The sequence below is a fragment of the Lissotriton helveticus genome, chromosome 4_1 (assembly GCF_964261635.1).
Source record: "Lissotriton helveticus chromosome 4_1, aLisHel1.1, whole genome shotgun sequence".
Lineage (NCBI taxonomy): Eukaryota > Metazoa > Chordata > Amphibia > Caudata > Salamandridae > Lissotriton > Lissotriton helveticus.
This window is the reverse complement of record NC_136063.1, coordinates 975,472,648-975,495,428: the sequence shown is the minus strand read 5'-3', so window position 1 is coordinate 975,495,428 and position 22,781 is coordinate 975,472,648. Positions and strand designations below refer to the sequence as shown.

Sequence of the window (22,781 nt, the reverse complement as noted above, 5' to 3'; positions counted from 1 at the left end):
CCTAGAGAAATGTGCCGTAATCCAAGCACCTAGAACACTAAAAAACCTACAGTCGATTCTAGGCTTCCTAAATTTCGGAAGAACATACATTGCAAATTACGCAGAAAGGGTCAAACCCCTTTATGATCTGATAAAACCAGATTTTAAAAGATCCAATTGGACTCAAATACACACAGAAATTTTGAGATCCCAACAAACAGACATGCTAATTAAAACAAAATTAGAAACACGTGATAACACACGCAATCTTGTGATTCGAGTCATCCCAGGGAGATGCGGATTCACATACCTGACCTCTAATGAGGGAGAAAAGGTACCAATTGCATTCAAATCACACTTGTACACTAAGGCTGAAATGAAATTCAGCCCAACGGAAAAAATTCTTACCGCAACACAGACAGCTATAGCAAAAGAACGAGCCCTGGCACAAGGTAAACGAATAATAATCGTGACACCAATACCAGCCCTAGAGGCGGTAACAAAGGCAAGCATTCCAAATGCTAAAGCACTCCATCCGAGATGGATACAATGGGCTAATTCTCTTGCTGCAACAGACGTGGCGTACGAATTTGATCCTTACTTAAAAACACAAGAATTTCTCCAATATGAATTTGAATGTCCTCCGCCGACCGAAATTCTGCCTCTAGACCAGTACGGCTGTATAATATATACAGACGGATCAGCACAACCCGCAGTGGGGGGTAAGCAAGCTTACAGTGCTGCGTGCGCGATCGTTAAAGGTCGCTGGCACGAAGGAAAGTTTAAACCAGCAATCACTAAAACACAATCTTTAGGAGATTGTACAGCTCAGCGAGCTGAACTACTGGCGTTCAAGATGGCGCTTGAAAATACCGATCGAGAATTCCCCACACTCATAGTGTGCGATTCGTATTATTGCGTTCAGTCTTATAATGAATACTTGCAGATCTGGCTTCAGAATGGTTTCAAGGATGCGAAAGGTGGCACAATCAAGCATAAAATGCTCTGGGAACAAGTAGTTCTTTTACAAAAAGAACTACCAAAGACTCACGTGATACATACGCTGAGTCATCAACGTGATGGCGTTCACGTTGCAGGGAATTCATTGGCTGATGAGGCCGCGAAGGCAGCTGTGCAAACGGCTTCCGTAGCTGCCATCACCCGGTCAAAAACAAAAATAGACAGCGAAATATTACAAGCTGTCAGCGCTTCAGAAAAGGATCCGATAGAAACACTCCCGAAAGGCTTTCCAGTAAAATACTCATACATAACTGATGCAAACAATGTTCCTTTTGCTCGAATCCCTGGAGTGGGGGATAGGGCAATTCCAAACATGGAACATAGGTTAGGACTAATAATAGCGGCACACGAAGGGCTTGCTTCTATCCATGCTGGCGTCTCAGCCACAGTATCATTATTAAAACAGAGATACTGGTGGCCACAAATGAGAAGACAAACAAGGAACTATGTTCTAGAATGTGAAATATGTCAAAAAATGAAAGTATCAACGGTGAGACGTCCAGCGCAGACGCTCCTTCTAATCTCGGATAAACCATTAGCCTGTGTTTATCTAGATCACTGCGGTCCCTTACAAAGGGACGGTAACTATAAATATATCTTGGTCGCAGTGGATTCATGCACGAGATTCATATGGATGTGGCCCCAGCGAACGGCTGACGCCAGAACTGTTATAAAAGATTTGCGAGTCTTTATCGGCACATACGCAATTGGCATGCTGCATTCGGACCACGGTCCTGCTTTTAGCTCTAGAGCTTATAAGGAGGCCATGGTCAGCATGGGCGTGGCATTGCGGTACTCTTGTCCATTTCACCCTGAGGGGAACGGAATTGTTGAAAGAAAAAACCGTGACATAAAGCAATCTATAACGGCAAAGGTATTAGGTTCGGGAGCTGGGTGGGTCAAACATCTAATAAGTGTCCAACGTAGTCTAAATAACTTGCCAAGAAATTCTCTGAAGGGATTCAGTGCGTACGAATTATTATTTGGAACTAGGATGTTGATCTCTGACATTGATAGTCAGACTTCAGTGGTAGAAGAAAAAAGCTTTGATATCAAAGACCGTTTGGCGATTTTGCAGGACTTAAACAAAACAAGAAAAGACCTGAGCAACATAAAGTTGAAACAACAGCCAACAACCACTGAAGAACCACCACCTGTCCCAGCAAGACCTGTCTGGATTCCAAAAGTCGGGGATCTAGTCAGGGAAAAGATCGCGGTAAAGAAGGAATTTGGGCCTTCTTACAGAAAAGCAGTTCCTGTCTTGTCTGTCAACGGGACAAGATCTGTTGTACTACCGCCACTTGCTGGTAAAAAGGAGAACCGAGTTGTATCCATCGACCTGGTAAAACCACAACATGTGGCCGATAACAAACCGTAGGCCAAGTGGACTCCCAATAAGTAGCAGAACACCAAGGTTTGCTACCAGTACAGAGGTCCTAACGAAGAGGCTCATCACATTCGAAACGCCTACAGAAGAACAACAAGGACTATGCAGCAATGCAATAGAACTCAGACCTCTGAAAACCCAAATAAAAACATTTAGCAGAGACACACCAATCTATAATGAAGTACCAAGTGAAAATGCAAGAAACAGAAATCCTGAACCAATTGGAACAATTGACAGAACTGCATCCGGCTACTTCATAAACTTCGATGATTCCTCTGAAGGCTTCAGTGAATCAAAGACACAGCCATCATCAAAAACCTTTAAAGATAAAGCTAAAGAACTTTTGAAACAACTGAAAGAAACATATCTGATTTCCCCATGGATTGAATTTTGGGTGGGTTTTGGTGCATTTATCCTCATACTTTGGCTCATCATGGTACTTACTTTGGGACGCTTCATTGAGGGAAAATATGCTAAAATGGACACAGCAAGTCAGAAAATCAACTTGATCCTCAAACCACACACATCTTCACACATCGAGAAAAGAGAACTTTCTTCAGTCAACTTCACAGCCAATCCGATACCGGGTGGGGTAGCCTGGGACAACACTGACTATGAAATTTATGGTCCGGTCGAAATCCTGAAATATCCACACCAAATTAAGATCTCCTTGAGTGACTTTGCAAAACAAAGCTCATTTGCTGATGAGTGGGACTTCGAAAGCATTAATAATATGATGTCTGACTTAGTAATGTCTGCTAAATTTACCAAACATGAATATTTGCAGGGTTCTACAAATTATGATAGTATGTACTGTTATAACCACTATGGTAACCATTTTTTACATAGATCTGCACAACCTAGAAATGTTTTAAATTATAATCAATGGGAACATTGTGCAACCCCTACAAAAGGAAGCTCAAGGACCTTCTATGACAAATATTCATACTTTTCAGGTTTTAACACAAGTAATGCTGAAACATTTTATTTCAAATTGTCAAATAAGACAGGGACAAAGACCATGATAACAAACACAAAATTGATATATTCGGACTCATTCTTTGAACAAATGAATACTTTTGGTTTTGATTATTGGGACAAAAATGTTGAATTGAAAAGTGTTTGGGGTACAAAAGAATGGCAAGTGCAGGGTATAGAATCTTTGTTTAGAGCCTGCATGATCCCAGAACAAATGATATTTTTAAATGACACTGTTCAACAAACTACCTGTCTTGGCCTAGCCAAAATCAAAGACTTAAATAAACCGTCTATTCCAAAGTCTACAGATGAAGAGATAGACGTAAATTATGTATTAAACCAAAACAGAACACATCCTGATTGGAAACAATGGTTGATCTGGCCCACAGATACTAATAACTGTCAAGACAGATTCCTGAAGAAAACACAGGGGTTCAAAATGACCCGGCCAGACCCTAGATATCCCCAAAGACATCACCCCGGGATAATAACCACCTACAGTGTGGGCAAATTATGCCTTCAGTGGCTACAAACTTCCACACTGGCAGAAATTAAACAACACCTAACTTTACTTACTGATGGTGCTGACTTGCGTGATTTCATAATGGGACCGCGCAAACAGCGTCAAAAACGTTTCATAGCAGCCTCTGTATATGCAGCATACAATGAGGCCTGGAAGGTTACTCAAATTGAAACAGCAGAAAGAATACGGGAAATTGACCGTATTAATTTGGAAAAATCACTTTCTGTAGTGGACAATGGGTTAATGACTCTGTCCTCCAGAATTTTTTCTTTGGACAGCATTGTGTCTTCAGCAATCGACATATTGTCGCAAGACTTACTGTTATTACAACACGGTCAGTCACAATTGCGCTCTATTGTACAGCTTGGCTGGACGTTGCAAAATCTGCGTTCAGGCTATGTGCCTTGGCGTTTAATCAACACAACGTCACTATTCCAAATCTTTAACCTTACTGATAGACAAATCAGTATGGCACAAAAGGGTGCTGATTATACAATCTTGAGCATTGAAAAACTCGAAAGATTACCAGTGACAATGTCAGAACGACCTGTCAGTGAATGGATAATACATGGGATAATAAATATTCCAATCTCAACCTTCAGGTTTCAATACTGCCAAAAATATATACAGGCTGGCATGTACGAGAAATTGGGAAAGGGGTACCTTAAAACAACATGGAACCTGCCCTATTCACATGCATGTGTCAGTAATAAAGGACAGAAAGTGTTTCTTAGTGGCAACAATTGTGCGATGTCACTATGTGGCACACTTCTGTGTAACGGAATTAGTTTGCATGGAGCCTGTGAAGGGAATTCATACAACCTTTCATGTCACCAGCAAGGCACACCTGCAACATAAATAGAACCATTCTTTCAAAGACTCTATAATGGGAGTTACATTCTAATTGTAGACCGCAGATGTTGTAGTCTTATGCCCGGGACTCCTTATCTAGTAACTACGACTGCGAAGGTCAAGTGCTGTGGACGCTCATTGTTCCCCAGCTCCTTTCCAGACAGGGAGGCAAGGGCATGGCCCAATTTGAAAATTACTTCTATTCGAATAGATACTTTAAGCAGAATGAAAACAGTGCTTCTTCAGACGCCTACAAGGCTCACGTCATCAAAAGAAACGTATGATCTACAAGTCGCAAGGACGACTGCAGAGATACATTCATTGTTATCAACTAATTCCCCCATACATTTCGCGGAAATTCTAAACGAAATCTTAAATATTTCTGATACCAATGGGGTCTCAAAGGTATTTAAGACAGTATTTTCGATGGCATTAACACCATTCAAAGCCATACTGGGTATTTTTCCAGATTTCGTCCATTCGATTTTTGGCGGACTTCCCCTGATCTTGGGACTAATTGCAGGAATCCTATTCTTAGTCCTTATTTTTCGTTATGGCAACCCATGTCACAGAAAAAACTCTTGCGACAAGGGAAGAAACAATCCTAGCCATTGGATACCGGGACCGGATATCAAAAATCCTGGGACTCTCCCGGCTTAGAGACCTGAACATGACTTGGTTTCTATCATTTCGACCAATGTGGCAAAGATGTGTTTTACCTGTATTAAGGTGTCTGCTATGCGGAGAAGAATGTGTGTTAGACACCTGTCTGACGCTACAATCGGATGCGCCAATGGATGCAGAAACATTGTTGAGCCCGATCAAGGTTCATGCTTTGTGCTGCCCTCAAAGGCTACCAATCCTGATGACAGCATTCGTGGAAGCTTCACCACTACGATTGATGGGTAGTGAAGTTCAAGATGAAAGCAGCATCGATCAGGTACGACCTTCTGTCAGCAATGCGAATCAGAATGTCAATGGAGAAAATCATGCGCACGAATGCATGATTACACCAATATCCGAGTTAGTGGAACTTTCCCAGGAAGCTGTTGACAGTTTTTTCGAAAGCCTAAATGATATGATGTTCTCACCAGAGCAGAAATAGAGACTTTTGAACAAGCTCGCACACGGCGTTCCCTGAATTCGGCCTTCAACTTTAAAAATAAAGTCACATGAACAATTTTCCCTCCAGTTCACGGACAGCAATTTTTCAGCAGCCCCAAAATATTTTTGCATATTTTTCGGGACACTATCTTCTGCTTAAAGTAAGAACTATTCTTAGAGAACTAAGGTTGCTAAATTTTAGATAGCTTATAGACATAGCTTATAGACATTAGCTGCCCGCTGGTATGTTCATAAATATTTTAAATATTTTATTCTGTGATGGAATGGTCTCGAACTTTTTTTTCTGTATTAAGAGCCATTTCATGTGTAATTCTCATATACAAAATAGCAATAATGTATACAAATGCGATTACTTTGGCATTATTCTACAGCTTGAGTGCATACAATACATATGACTGCAATTTTTCCGTATATTTGAAAATTTCAAAATGCATTTATGTATTTTGGGGTGGTAAGGTATACACTATACTCTATAGTATGTTGTACTATGTTATACTATGCATAGATTAGTAAATATGACCATAGTTAGCGTGGAGTGGGTGTGATGTATTCCTATAGGTTCTGAATCGATCCCCCTATTCCTGACCCTATTCTGGTTAGCAAACTAACAAGTTAACTAAGTAGTAGTAGTAGAAAAAGCTTTTATTCGACATTTATGTCATTAAGCCAACATACATATAATACACATACTTTTTCATGAATAAGAATTTGTTACAATGAATAAAAACTTTAAAAATATTCATATTGTACAAAAGCGCTGTTTAGACAAAGTGCAATTCAGGGCATATTCATTAATCATGGATTTTAGGGGATATACATACCAGGGTATCATACTCGACCAGTTCAATCAATTTTTTTGTGTCTCTTTAAAACGATTATATACAATAGTAAAAATGTTAAAAGACTAATATTAAAATCAATTAATCCTAAAATGGTAATCCAAGCTTCTTTCTAATTATACAAACACCATGGAGAAACCTACTCAGACCAAACACTAATAGCCTACTGTTAGAGGATCTGAGTATTCTTTCTGCCTCTTTGAATGAACGTGTCCCCATATTTTTACATAGAGGCATGATCCATTTTTTTCGAAGTTTAACATATAATGGACAAAAGAAGAGGATATGAGCCTCATCTTCTTTCTGGTTTAATACACATGAAATACAATGAGGATCTTTGCTTGCTCCTCCCCACCGGCAGGAATTTAATTTAATCTGTAACACTCCATATCTAAATTTGAGGAAGACAGATTTAGCCAGGGGTGGCTCAATTTCGTCCATAAAAAGTTCAAATGATGGAAGATCCTTGAATTGCAAGAATGTGGACGTTAATTTTCCAGTGGCACGTTCATATATGTGATTATTCACATAGTTCCAGTAGGCAGATTTTACCTGGATCTTACAACTATTAGGCAAGGTGATAGATACAGCTGGTGTTTCCCAGTAATGTGATAGGCCTATTACTGTAAACCAGTAGGATACATGTCTCAGCCACTTAATTGTGTTGTATAAATCTATTTCCATAATTTCCAATAAGCCTGCTCTATAGTTACTTAGTTCTGGGGTAGACCATAATCGCACCCAATAAAGCAATGGTCGCAAAAAACACAAGAAATCAGTACGCTTTACATCAATGTCTAAGTAGAGTGACGCCAAGGGTGTTCTTAGGGGCAGTCTAAGTAGGCGTCTGAAGAACTTGTTTTCTACAACATCAAAAGTTTTTTTAGAATAAGGCCCCCAAATTTCGGCCCCATACAGGGCGGCGGATTGGGCTTTTGCTTGGAACACATCGATCGCAGGTGTAATAGCTTTAGATATACTCCCACCATGAATCTTTAAGATGGGCAATGAATTCTGTGTAAGTATTAACCTGCTTTTGTCGAGTTGGTTCGCCCAAGACATTCTGCTGTCCAGCCTAATGCCCAGATAGTCAAAAGACTCCACATATTCAAGTTTGTTATTATTTAGGACCAAGTTCTTCTTAAAAGATTTGGAGGGATTAATTGCCATATATTTCGTTTTGGTTGAATTTATTTCTAACCCCTTCATTACACAATAACTGTTAAATGTATTTATTAAATTTTGCAAGCCTTTCGGAGTTTGAGATATGAGGATGGTGTCATCAGCGAATAGTAATGCAGTGACTGCCTCTCTGCACAATTTGGGCGAATCATGATTGCATTGAGCTAAGTAGTGGGGGATATCATTTACGAACAATGAAAAGAGGGTTGGTGCTAGAACGCACCCTTGTCTCACACCTCTTTTCACTGGGATGGATCGGGTAAGTTCTCCATTTCTGCCCCACCTTACTTTAGCAAAATTATCTGTATGCAATTTTATAAGATTACCTAACAAATCGTCCGGGACACCCATCTTTTTTAGGCACTCCCATAATAAGTGGCGGGGGACAAGATCGAACGCAGAGCGTAGGTCCATAAATGCAACATATATGCTACTCTTCTTAATATTAACATACTTCCAACATATACACATAAATCTATACACTTGGTCCACAGTGCTAGTCTTGGATCTGAACCCTGCTTGATAGTTAGATAGGATTTCAGAGTCATTAATCCATATTAAAAGCCGATTTAAAATGTGTCTAGAAAAATTTTTCTGTAAAATATCGATTAAACTAATCGGTCTATAGTTCCCTGGATTGTAACGATCCCCTTTTTTATAAATAGTTATAATTTCCGCCCCTTTCCATGTTTCAGGGATCGGGGTGCCCAATAGAATTGAATTGCACAAGAAATTTATGTACGGGCTCCATACCTCCAAATTATGGGTAAACAAGTCGCCAGGTAACTTGTCCGGGCCTGGAGCTTTCCCTGCCTTAACTGCTTTTATAGCACAGAGCGTTTCTTTAATAGTAAATTGCACCGAAATTGTGCACTGAGTAAGAAATCCGGGGTCATTATATACACCAGAAGACCCTACTTGATCATACAAACCCACAAAATGGTCAAACCAAACTTTTTCGTCCAGGAAGAAATCCCTATTAGAACAGCCTTTTTTGTTATTTTTGGCTATTAAATTCCAGAAAGTGCTTTGATCATGTCTCCTAGCTGCACTCAAAAGGTCTTCCCAGTTTTGATCGTCCCATTCCCTTTTTGCATTAAACATAAGGGTTTTATAAGCTTTCCTACACTCTCTAACCCTCATCTGGTCTTTAGATTTCACTGCAGATATTAGGTTCGATTTTGCTATACTGCATTGTTCGTTGTACCAGGGCGTTTCTAGTTCCAGTTGCCTATTTACATTGACTTTTTTAGTAGTGCAACATTTGCTCAGGAGGGGAGTTAGAGATTCCACTAGGTGATTGTGCATTTCCAAGACCTCGTGGGATCCCAGCCTTGTGTTTGCATATTGGGGGACGATATCTGAGAAGATGTTGTAAATTCCCATGAGTGTCTCTTCTTTTGCCAGAATGTGCGGCCATTTGATTGCCTTCCTATTGTTAGAAAGAGCAACCTCAGCTACCCCGCTCTCATTTTCCGTCCCGCAGTCTTGTATCAGAAAAGGGTCAGATAATAATCCTAGCTGTAAGGGGAAGTGGTCACTTTCGGGTCTGTTCACAACCTTGAAGGCCAACAATAGATACCAGAGGTTTATTGAAATTAGCATAAAATCAATCAGGGATTTAGACAAACCTTTACTAAAAGTAAAATTGGCCGGTTTATCTGGGTTTAATCGGCCATTACATGCCCGCAATCCATGCGATACAGTCAATTCATAAATTTGCATAGCAGCCACTGAACATTTTACATATTTTATATTATCTAAGGGGGGGATGTCAAGCGCTCTATCTTCTATTTCTAGTAGTTTTTCGAGCCCCACTATGGGTTCGAACTGGCAGTTGAAGTCCCCACTTATGTATATTTTGGAATCCGACTCTATGTTAGCTAAGTAAGAAGTAAGTTGTTCAATAACCAATGATGCCTTATTTCGTGGGGAAGGTCTATTGTAAACATTTATCATATATACATCACCCATATTTTTCGTGGTTATCTTAACACCTAGTAAATCTTTAGAGGGAAAGTACAGTGGTGATACGACAACGTCCAGGGAGATACTTGTCCATATTATTAGACCCCCAGAAGGTCTACCTCTTGATGATGAAATTGCCCCCTTGAAGAACGTTTTGAAACCAAGTCTGTGTATAATGTTGGTGGCCCATGTTTCCTGCATAAATATGATGTCATGCTCCTCAATAAAGGAGCTCCAGTCTCTGTCGCACAAGTTCCTGGACAACCCAGCAATGTTCCATGACAAGATCTTTAAGTCACGCTTTGGCTTACAGGGTTCGAGACCAATGGCTTCTCGATCAATTAAGTGGCTTGTAGCCGAGAGATCGCTCTCCTTTGGGACCTCCGGAGTTGTCAGTGCAACTGCCTGAGACCGATGAACTTGGTTGTGCAAGGGACGTGGAAGGGAATCGTGGCCCCCAGTGCTACCTTCAACGATAGCGGCTTTCCCTACCTGCAGATCCTTATAGAATGGGTGGGCAGGCGGACCTTTGGTAGCAACCTCTTTGTTTGTTTGTCAATAACCCCACCATGACCAGTTCTTATCTGACCCTACGATTAACGGTGGTATTCTTTCAAGTGGTGTCGGAGGGTCAAAAAAGGAATATTTGTTAGTCGTCATCCCATGGTGAAGTGGAACTCTGCTAATCTGTTCCCCTTGCATCGGGTAAAAATAACTAAGGTCGCAGGTCCCAATTCCTCTATTGTTACTGCATGGCTGTTGGCTAAGACGAGTCGGGCAACAGAGGGATCTTTAAAGTTCACCAGGATGCAATCTCCTTCAATGTCTTTTAATCTTGTTCCCACCCAACTGACTCTTCGGACGTGGATAACCTGGCAATTTACTGTGTGGGGCAGAGGTCTATTTTCTTTTAGCCAGTATAAGGTCTTGTTTTTTAGCTCGTCATATGACTCCCTTTTATTTGATGTTAATTGAGGAACCCCGGTGAGAACTACCACATACGGTTGGCATCCTGGTGGAAGATGTGCATTGTAAGCCCTTTTGGGCTTATGCGGGACAGTGCTACGGTCTGATGTTTGGGCATTGATGTTATTGCAAGTGGCTGCAGCTTGCGTTCCCTTTGTTGGATTAACAGGTGCCTTAGTTTCCAGGGTGGTAGACTTTGGTATTTGTTTAGTTTTACGTGGAGCCGGTATTGGTGGATCAGCCGGTTTCGGTCTATCACTGATTATTGCGTTTTTCGGGGACTCTATGCCTGGTCCTTCCTGCACAGTGTTTGACCTACTCGAGGCCACCTGCTTTTTTGAGTTCATAGCCCTGTCTTTCGTAGCTAGACCAGGTTGCTGTGCTGGTCTAGGTGATATTGAACTTTTTTCCGATCTTACGGATTCTTGATCAATCTTTGAGTGAAGTTTTACCAGCGTTTTCAGGGCAAAAAAATTATCCAAAGATGTTTGTTCAAATTTGTCCAAACGGTCCATTAGCCTTTCCAGTTTTACTGTTACTGGCTGTAGTTGTGATATCATGAGTGAAAGAATGTCTTCCATCAGCTTCCCTGATGCCGGTTTTTCTACAGAGTTGTTGGCTGATTCTATAGTAACAGCTGTGTCAGCGTACTCTCTTGTTTTATTATGCTCCATGGATTCTCCATGCTCATTCCCGTTGTTCATTGGATGGTTTGCTATTTTTTGGCGCTTGGCACCTACATTCATAAAGTTCTTACGTATTCTTTTTAGAGTTTTTAATCTATACGCTTTACGAGGGGTGACCAATCTTTTCCTTTTAGCAGCTGTTCGCCCTATCCTCTTATGAGGTGATTTGAGGGGGTGGACTGATGGAGCATCATGTATCATTACTAAGGGTAAGGACAATGGTGCTGAAGTTTGAGTGTTGTTTATTTGAACGTTCGTAGGAGATTTTTGTAAGGGAACCTGGTCAGATGTAATTTCATAAAAGTCACTAGCCCGTCGTGTGTCAATGACACATGGTTGTGTATCACTGGGAATGGCAGCAGGGTTAGTGTCGACTGGTATGAGGCTATTTGGGGGTGATTTAGCCTGTGCGAGAGACCCCATAGAGGATCGTCTGTGAGCCAGGTATTCCCGTGACAGTCTGCGTTCCGCAAGTATGATCTCCTTTTCTACCACTGATACCGCACGGGTTATGAAATTGTCCATAGTCCCTAACGTGGTGTTTCCCCCCTTACGTGAGCATCTGCCTGAGCGTGTTGCCATTGGTGAAAATGCAGACATGAGCAACTCGTTTTATGATGTACAGGAGGCTTACCGGAGTTGTTAGGGGGGTAGCCCGTCCCGGCCCCTGCTGGCCCCGGACGGCCACAGACAGCCCGCCCTTTGCCCGGGCTTCGCCCGGCGTCCCGCCTGCGTCCCGCAGAGCGTGCTTCCCCTGGTATTGTAGGAAGGGCGGCGTGGGGCGGGGCACGCAGGGGGGCGCAGACCAGATGTCACGTGGTCAGCAGGGACTCCTGGGATAGTGAGTCCCTGCCGCGCTACCCCTGCAGCCTCCACAGATGTTAGCCCGGCTCACAGCTCTTCCGGGAATCAGGCTCAAGAAGTCGGCGTCGGCGTTGGTGGGTCCTCCCACGAAGCGGCTCCCGCGAAGCGGGAGCGGCGAGCAGCGCAGGACAGGCACAAACGGAACAGGTGAGCAGGCAAGCTCCCACAGCGTGTCCAAACTCCAAGTACAGGGTTAACTAAGTAGTCAGCCCATGAGGCAGAAAACCCCCATGATGCAGATACCGTTATCTGACGCAGTCACACTACGGCACAGGAACGTGTTATCTGATTAGGTCATAACGCTTGCGATCTAATTAGACAAGCGATATTCCTCCAGCCCCTGATAAGGCATACGGAGTTCTCATAACAAATCAAACCTATGACAACCTGGGCAAAACCCTGCGGCCATTGTTTTGATTTCACCGAGAACTTCAGCAAAAGAATGTGCTAACGAGCAAGTCGTATGACATCCTTATTGACGTATCTATGTCCATCCTTACGTCAATCTCGGCACCTTAAAGGTATAAATATTACCGATATTGCCCTATGCAAACACACGCGTGGTGACGAGACGGAGCAGCCATACTTGCCGAAGCGAAGAGCAGAGCAGACCCCGCTGGCGCAGCCCCGCCTTCCTGACGCGCTGAGAGAAGCTGATTTCTCCTGCCGAGAGATCCAGCACCGGCGTTTCCGGGTAGACCTCGCAGGCAGCCTGGAATATCGAGACCAGAGACGAGAGATACCATCCCTCATTCAACCTAGATTCCAGGTACAGAACTGAATAACCCCTCACAGAGAATTCTTTAGTTATTCACTTGGCAAAAACAAACTTAACTTAAACTGTAACTTTCTATTCCCGCCCACGTATTAGACTTAGGTCAGGTACACGGGGTAGGCGTATTTAGAAACACCAGTTGAGTACGTTTAGTCAAATGTATATGTGTATGTAATATATTTTATTCATTTTAAAACATCTTATGGCTTAGAAACCATATCAATGTTTTTACAGTATTATTTTATACTATTGCTTTTAATGTATGCACTTTACTTAACTATAAGTATTGCAATAATATCGATCCATTTCTCTTGTATGAGAAAAGAGACTGATCAATAAATAACACCTTTTTATTGAACACGCCCGTCTCTTCCTTTTCTCTACATTCTGATGAGACTAAGAATGCACGTACTGACTGAGTAAAATAAATTGCCTTTTGTTCACACGACTCTCGAGATATACTCTTGATTAGGGGAGAGCAAAGTTGTCATGTTCTATGGTTGTCAGAAACTAAATCCCTTCTTGTCTAATCAGGGAAGTTAAGTCCTCCTTGAACATTCGAGAAAGTTTCTAGTGAACTCTGAGCTAAGCTGGCAAACCCAAAACTTTAAGTCTAGTATCGACAGTAGTAGACCTAGTTAACGTCTGGTCTAGGCCTTTACTGCTGTAGGTATTATTCCAATGCGCAGAGCCTATTGGGATGATAGGAACTACACTACACAACAACACCCAGGCCCACCACAAAGGAAACTCCACACAAGGTTATATGTAAAAATAGCCTTTGTATTACACCAAAACACATTAGATGAAAACACACACTTTACAATGTGCCAACAGGCACGGGCAGAAATTACAGGGGATATGTACAAGACAGGGCCACCTGGACCACTGTTAGGAATCAGCACTTTTAGAAGTAACACTTTTAGAACATAGCACATAGAATGTAAAATCACTGTAGTACACAACCAGTAACTACTGGTAATCAGGACCTCACTAGCACCACCTGCACTAGGAGAAAAACAACCACCTAAGTATCACAATACCTGTAGGGGTGTAAGCACATAACACATGATGCATCACATACATTCAGCGGTGTAAGGAAGGAAAACACATGATGCATCAACAATACATTCAGAGGTGTAAGAACAAGGCACATGACACATAAAAACACATTCAGAGGTGCAGCAAAAGAACAATTGCGCCAAACTCACATAAGTCACCACCTGTGACTGTCCCTAGGCCAACTGGCCTTGTTGGGGCTAGGACGCCCTGTGTCCCAAAGTCAGGGCCTAAACGTAGCAACTGCCCACGAAGTGCTGGGCAGTTGAAGTAGACAAGATGGGGCCACGTGGGAGCCTCGCAGGCTCTGAACAATACACTGTCCCCCTGAGCCTCTCTGGGCTCGAGCAAATGTGGCACCAACATTGGAGTCCCCCCTCTGGGGACTCGAAATCAATGAATGCCCCTTGAGCCTCTCTGGGCTCCTGCAAGAATGCGGGGTCGCTGGAGCCCCCCTCTGGGGCTCGAGATTGCCGAGATGGCCCCCTGAGCCTCTCCTAGGCTCTTAATGCAGAGAAATGGCGCCACGAGCCTCTCGGGCTCTGAAAACAAATGCTGCCCTGAGCCTCGCAGGCTCTAAGCAAACAGAATAGCCCTCCCGAGCCTCTCAGGGCTTGTAAAACAATTGTGCCCTCTTTGAGCCTCTCAGGGCTCACAAGAAAATGCGGCCGGTTGTTGGAGTCCCTCACGGGGGACTAACTCACACTGGCCCCAGGAAATGTCGGCAACGTAGGAGCCCCGCTCGGGGGCTCGAGCACAGAGATATGCCCCCTGAGCCTCAACAGGCTCTACACACCAGAGGGGGGGGGGGCGCGGGCACCGGCAATGTGCCCCGACGGCCCCCCTTTTCCCTCTGAGCTGCACTCACCGGTTCTCTTCGGGAAGGTGCTGCAGCTCCTCTGTGTGGCTGAGATGGTGCGGCGGCTCCTCTCGAGAGCTCCCGCTCCTCGGGGGCTCTCCAATGCTGCGGCCGGACTCCTCTCTCCCCGGGGCTCTCTCGTCACATAGGAGCCCCGGCAGGCAGCTTCCACTTCCTCTTCTTCCGGGCTGACCTGCGGGGGGCGGGACTTCCGGTCCTGGCCCCTAGAGCTTCCGGGTCGCCGCGGGCAGTGCGGCGGCCCTTTTCAGGCAGGCAGGCAGGGGGGATGAATTTACCGAGGGGTGGGCTCCCTCGAAGGTAAATTAAAAATCAGAAACAGCGGCAAGGGCGCGGGACAAATGCCGGGTGGGCACCGGCTCGGTCAATCAATTAATCCCGCATAACACGCAGGGTGGGCACCTGCTATTCCCCACGCAAAATGCGGGGCGGGGGAGCGCGGAGATTATAGCAAAGAGCGCTCCCAAGTGCTATGAGTCAAATAAAGAGCTCCCAGGCGCCTGTGGGGACAAAATACAGCGCTCCCAGCGCTAGGGGCCAACAAGCCCAGCAAAAGTCCTTCTAGGCAGGCAGGGGGGGGGGGGCAAGGCTGTGCCCAGAGCCAGCTCACTGGGTCTCCAGGCAGGAAGACAATCCAAGTGGCGGTCCTCCTGGCGCCCAGCACAGCAACAGCCCCCCTCAGGCAGGATCCTGGAACAGAACAACTTCTGTGGGGACACAGCCCCATTTTTATACACCACATTCCTTTGTCTGTAGGTGCAGGGTGGGGGAGAAACCAGTCGCAGCTGGTTTTGGAGCACCCTTGATGGCCCAACCACCCCTTTCTTTCACTGGGGAGGCTAGGGTCGTTAGACGCACCACAGGGGGAGGAGCCAGTGTTGTGTGGGGGAAACCCAGCCCCATTCAAGACACAGGGGCACTCCTCCCCAGCCATCAGCATGCTAATCTCCACACTCACCACCGGGCAGACCCATCATTACTCAAGGAGCCTGGCATCCCAGCCAGCTCCAGCCAATCACACGCCAGCACCTTCACAGCACACACATATCAATGTCTAGAAGTGGCACTTCCACACTAGACACATACATGCTGCATACATCATCTCGCAGCATTCAATCACACGAGTCCACACATACCAGACTCGAGCCTGTACACCCCAAGCATCAGGAACTACCAGGGACACATACATTCCCCATGCATTCCTATGGGAGGGCAGGCCTATCTCACCACATGCACTCACAGTGCGCATGCACTTTCCACTGGGACACAGTGCGCAGAACCCAAAAATCACCATCACCATTAAAAGCAAAAAGTTTAGGGGTGAACCTGCCAGAAAGGCCAAGTCCAACAACTGTTCTCTGGGGATTCCCTTTCAGGATAGTGGAAAGATCAGACATTGGCCCAAACTTTATAGCCAAGGTGAAATGGCAATGAATTGGTCCATCTGCTCAACCTGAATGCATGGGTTTCAGACACTTTTCCTATCTACATGTACAAAAGGCCCAGTTGTCCCTTTTCCCAGGTCCTATTTGTTCTTGCCCTCGAACCCCCATAGTAGCCATCATATGAGAAGCTGAGAACCTCAAGAGGACAGACACTGCAGGGTGTTGCTCTAACATTATGCTGTGTGCAGATGACATTCTTACTCTAAAGGAACTAAGGCCTCCTACCCTCAACCTAATACCAATATTTGACGGCTTCAAGTCCTTTTCAGGATATATGAGTAATTGGGAATAGAGTGAGGCTCCTCTCCTATCCAGATGCATCATGATGGAGGCGGTCACAGAGGGGTATGGGTTCACAGGACTATTGTCAAACTAAAATGTATTGGTCCCTTAATCAACAGAGAACTGGTGTACATGATTGTCAATAACCTGCAGCCTCCTATTGAAAAACCTATGAGGACTTTGCAAGGTGGCCCTCCATGCAATTATCTCTGTAGATACGAATACAAAGTGTAAAGATGTTAGTGGTGCCAAGGTAATACTATCTGCTGTTCATGCTGCCTCTCCCATTTCTCAAGCTACTATAATGACCACATATAGGAGTATTAAGGACTTTAAACAGGCAGGCAGGAAACCCAGGCTTTCACTTGTCAAATATATTCTGACAAGGTCCTAGGTGGGTGTCTTTTTTCTTCATAATGTGGACCACTAAAACCTTTACAGCTAATTTCCTTGCCCCCCAGATTGCCTAGATCTTCCAAAGTAGACCACTATCGATATGATCTAGACATTGCACGGAACACAGTGCAGATAACCATGGCGAACACTGGGCAGCAAGCTCCAAACTTATGGAAATGATTTATTACATGGTAGACTACATATACCGAATCCAGCTTCTAAAGCCTAGGATGGTTGTTGGATAAAAGTGCACACTCATATGAGATCTGGTGTTCTCCACCTTTCAGATTCCCCTCTGTTCCACTGTTCCCCCTTCTCACCCCTGACACCCGCCCCACTCATGCCCTGTAGGGACCATATTGTATTGACTCTCATCATAAATACTAGTATCACTCACAATCATGGGTCTTTCAAATGTTTTTTTTAGGCATTTTGGTAATTTAACAATGCTCATTCAACTAATGTGACACGACTTCTCTTCATGCTCTTCATGCATCCACTGGTTACAAAACAACTTTGCTCTGTTGTTGTTTCATTACTTTTGCTATGTTACAGGAAGTTCTCTCGATCACCCTGGAACTAGGAAGGGGGTTACTAGGCACGGAAAGCACTTCATGGGTGAGACAGGTGAAGAATAACATATGCGCACAATGCCAGCGGCTATCAGCATGCCTAGCGGCTCTGGGAGTGTTCAGAGGAACAGGAGACAGGAGTTAATGCATCAATTACCTGTAATTGCATTACTCTGAGTCCTACTCCCTCGCTTCTATTCATTACACATACAAGGCATCCCTGCCCAACCCCCCTCCAGCCTCCTGTAATACCACATAATCTGAAATCATACCAAAAGGTTGGCCTGGACTACCAGGGATATAGGGATGTAATGAATAGAAGCGAGGGAGTAGGACACAGAGTAATGCAATTACAGGTAAGTAATTGATGCATTACCTCCTCGTCCCCCCTTGCTTCCCTTCATTACACATACGAGATGTATAAAGCCAAACAGCCTAACCAAATCAGATATGCACAAAACAGATTGATTTTAAAACACAGCCAACAAAGGAAACCCTGCTTTTCAGGAACCATAGCGTAAAGAATCCTGGAAGCAAAAAACTCAGAACCGGCAACCTCATGGCCAATCGGGTAATGAAAGGCAAAAGTCAAAGGTGAAGCCCAGGTGGCAGGTCGACAAATCTCAAGAAATAGAAGCCCCCTGGATCTCTGCACAGGATGTCACCATGGACCTAGTGGAACAACCCTGCACCCCTATGGGAGAAATGTGCCCAGCAGACTTGTAAGCCAGAGAAATCAGAAACCAAACCCACCAACTCATGGAAGAAGTGGAAGGACGCAACTCCCGATTTACCGACCCAAAATTCACAAAAAGGGAATCAGAATGAAGAGAGGAAGTGGCACATTCCATATAGATCAGCAGAGCCCTCTTGACAGCCAACAAGTGCAACCGCACTTCAGGTTCCGAGGAAGTAGACTCAAAAAAGGAAGGCATGATCAATTCCTGGTCCCAATGGAACTGGGAATCCACCTTAGGACGAAAGGAAAAGGGTAGATCTCAAAATACTCCTGTCATCAAAAAGCTTACAAAAGCGAAGCTTGAAAGACAAAGCGTCTAGTTCATTTAAACATCAAGCAGAAGAAATCGCCATCAAAAAGAAGGTCTTAAACGACAAGAAACGTAAATCCACAGAATCCAGAGGCTCAAACGGAGGCTAAATCAAGGCCTTCAAAACCAAAGACAGATGCCAAGATGGGAAGTGCTTCCGAGGGGCAGGGAGAACATTATGCAACCCCTTGAAAAGCCATCCAATCAAACCATCAGAATAAGAGAGATTGTCCTAAGATCTCCAGAAAGCCTTAATCGCAGCCCACTGAAGACGAAGGGAAGCAACCTTCAATCCCAAAGAAGCCCCATCCTGGAGAAATAACATTACCTCAAATAAGATAGAGGAAGCAGGATCCAAACTTGGCACCACCTACTGAAAGAACACCAGTGCCTTAAGTAAGATTTGTTGGTAGAAGAGCGCCTAGTCGCCTGCAGAGTCGAGGTCAAACCTGCAGGAACCCCCTTATGCAGCAGCCCTAAGGGTTTGGCCTCCTGGACAGAACATCCTGCTGTAACATAGGGAACAGCAAAGGCGAGGGAGTCAGGGGCAGTAACCACTTCAACTCTGATCTCAGTTCCACTAGAAGAGGTAACCAAGAGGCCTGAGGCCAAGCTGGGGCATTCTTGACTACCGACGCCCCCAAAGACCGGACCAGAAGAAGGAACTGGAGAATCAGCGGAATGGGAGGGAATGCGTACCTCAGACCTGAGGCCATGGGCAGGAGAGAGTGTCCACAGCCCAAGCTCAACTCTCCTAAAATCTGGACACCTTGGTATTGTCCACACTTGCAAAAAGGTCTACCACTGAAACACACGCACAGTCAGCTCCACAAACAACTCCTGATGGAGGCTAAAATCCACAGGCAATGGGATGGCTCAGCTGAGAGCATCCGCCAGAGAATTGGACACCCCTTAAATATGAGTCACAGAGATTGTCATCAGACAGGACTCCTCCCAACAGAACAACTTTTCCTACACCAGAGCCAGAGAAGGGGACCTGGTTCCCCCTGTCTGTTCACATATGCCATGGTTGTGATGTTGTCTGTCCTTACCAGGACAACCAAATCCCTCAGCAACCGTGAGATGGCCTGCAGCGCCAAACAAACAGCCTACAACTCCCTCCAATTCGAATACCTCCCGCTCTGAGATTGGGACCTGAACCCCCACAATGCCCACCACCCTGTGAGGCTGGTGTCTGTGGTGACCACTCAAGGCGCAGGAGGGGGGAGACACCCCCCCCACAGTAGATTATCCCGAACCAGCCACCAACCCAGATCCTCCCTGATTTGAGAGGACATCGTTATCGGAGAAGAAAGGGGGAGACAATGGGTAGACCATTGTGCCAGAATGTGTGCCATCAGCTTGTGTAAATAAAACCGGACCTATGGAACCAGAAATACAGTGGCCGCCAGATCCCCTTCAAACTGGAGCCAGCGAGTCACCAGCTATTTCCTGTCCTGTTTGGAAAATAGAGCCAGAATGTGATACTGGATCCTGGACACCCGCACCTCTGGCAACGTGACCACCATCAAATCTGTACGAAATCTTGCCCCAAAAAGAGACGGTCCTGGGATGCAACAAGGCATGATATCCCCCCTGTGCTTCTGCAAAACGTCCGCTGACTGTGAGCCAAAGCCACCAACGGAGCCAACAGCTCGGTGAAGAATAGGGGAACGGACTTCAGCCCGAATGGCAACACCACAAACAGGAAGTGACAGTCCCCTATCGCAAAACGCAGACATTTTTGATGCTCCTGTGCCATGGGAACATGTAGTCAAGTGACCTGTAGGTCTATGGAAGTCATTAGGTCCCAGACCCCTACCAACAGCATTATGGACTGTAAAGTCACCATCTTGAAGTGAATGGTCCTGACCCACCGCTTCACTCGTATTAGGTCCAGAACAGGCCTGAACCCCCTGACACTTTTTAAGCAAGAAAAAGAATGGAATAGCACCCCATTCCCTGCTCCTCCAGGGGGACAGTAACAATCGCCCTCTTGTCCAGTAGAGCCTGAACCTCATCCAGAAGAGCCCGCATCTTCCCCAGTTTCCCGGGGAAAGGAGTACAGATGATGCCCCAGCTGGGAGGCAGAGTGACAAAGTTTATACAATAACTGCTCCTGACAACATTCAAAGCCCAATTATCCCTCACATCTCGACTCCAAGCCTCTAGAAAAATATAACAGCCTCCCGCCCACAGGCCTTGAGGCTGCCCAGCAATTGTTGTCAGGACTTCCGCTTGAAGGAATCAGGGTGACCCGTGGTGCCTGCCAAGGAAGAGGCCTTCTTGGGCTGGAACTTTCGCCTAAGGTCTGAAAAGGGCTTGGATGACTGATGGGAGTAGTGAAAGGAAGATAAGAAAGTAGAAGGATTCCAAATGTTAAGGGTGTAGGAAGACGATGAAGTCTTCCCCTAGTAGGGAAGAGCATGGTTTCGATCTTTGAAAGCTTTGGCAATCATGCTCTGCAGTTGCTCTCCAAACAGCATATTACCCTCAAACAGAATTTTTAGGAGAGAAGACTTTTGGGAGAAATCTGCCTTCCAGTCTTGCATCCACAGATTCCTCTGAGCCAGAATCATGAAACCAGAAGCTATGGCAGAAGATTTAATGACATTCGAAGAGATGTCTGCCAATTATTTTGCCCCTTGCTCCATATGAACCAGTTGGTCAGAGCAATCAGTCTCCCCCTGAATAGCCATAGCTAGTTTCTTAAAATCCGATACAAAGGACAGAGCAGCATGACTCTGAGCAGAGTAGATACCTGCCTTCAAAGTCAAATTCTCCGCAGAGAAAGCCTTCTTCAGAGCCCCATCAACCTTCTTTTCTGTAGCATCTGAAGGACAGCAATCCTCCGGATTGATCGCCGTATGACCAATGAGAGTGACCATCATGGCGTTCTCCTTTACAGACTGAGGAAGAGAGTCATCTTCCTCCTCCAAAGAATACAGCTTCTTTAAAAGGCGTGGAAAGAATATCTTTCCAGGTCACGCCATTCTCCAGCTATCAAGTCTTTGATGCAATCATGAAACTGCATAGCAAAAGCAGGGGGTTTAACATATTGGGGAAAAATGCCCTCCATCCCCTCAGAAAAAAAAGGTGAAAATCCCAAGTTCTCCTGGACATCCTGGAGAATATCCGGAACCTCATCGCTACACACAAATTTCCCTGTAGAGGTAGAAGGATGGCTACTTCCAGAAGCCGAAGAGTCTTCAGAGGGTGAATCCACCGGACCCACCGTAGAATGAGAGCCCCTGCTTTTGGACAAAACCCTGGACTCCAGAGCACGAGCCACAGCAGCCTCACTCATAGCCTGCACCTTAGACGCTGAGCGTAAGGTAGAAGAATGCACTGGGCCCCGGGATATACTCCGGTGAGCAGGAATGGGTTCATGATCGTCAAAAGAAGAGGACATGACATGCTTGTGCTTGGATTTACGTTTCTCCAACATAATGGCATACAACCAAGAAACCAGCAGAGAGACACCTAGATATAGGCATAACCCCCTACACAAAGAACCAACCAGAACAGCAGAAATAAACTGGGAGGAAACCACAGTCTCCAAAACCCAACGTGAAAAAACAAACATCCAATCACAAAATAACACGAAGTATTGTTAAATTGATTTTAAAAAACGGCCTCTTTTGAGGCCATTACTGTGCCCAGTATTCCAGAAACGGGCAGCCAAGGAGCCGCGCTGTCCCATCTGCTGCCACGTCTCCATTCTGCCTATTTTTCAACCCGGAAGTACAGCCCCAGCCACGCTGAGCCGGTGACTCCGTCATTCGGACTCAGCCCTCCCTGCCCAACAGCACACCTCAACCCCTTACCCGGCAAGAGAAGGCACTCTGATGATCAGGCCGGCCTCGTCACGCCCAAACAACAATGTAGGAAGAAAGTTCCTGGCAACACCGTAAACACCAGAAGAAGAGAAGTCCAGAAACAACCGCAACACTGCAG

At 45.1% G+C, this 22,781-nt stretch overlaps 1 protein-coding gene across 2 annotated transcripts in view; it reads right to left on the bottom strand.

Annotated features, from left to right (window-relative positions):
• Window positions 1–22,781, bottom strand: part of ANKH (ANKH inorganic pyrophosphate transport regulator) — a 563,090-nt gene that overhangs the window by 249,140 nt on the left and 291,169 nt on the right. The window lies entirely within an intron of this gene.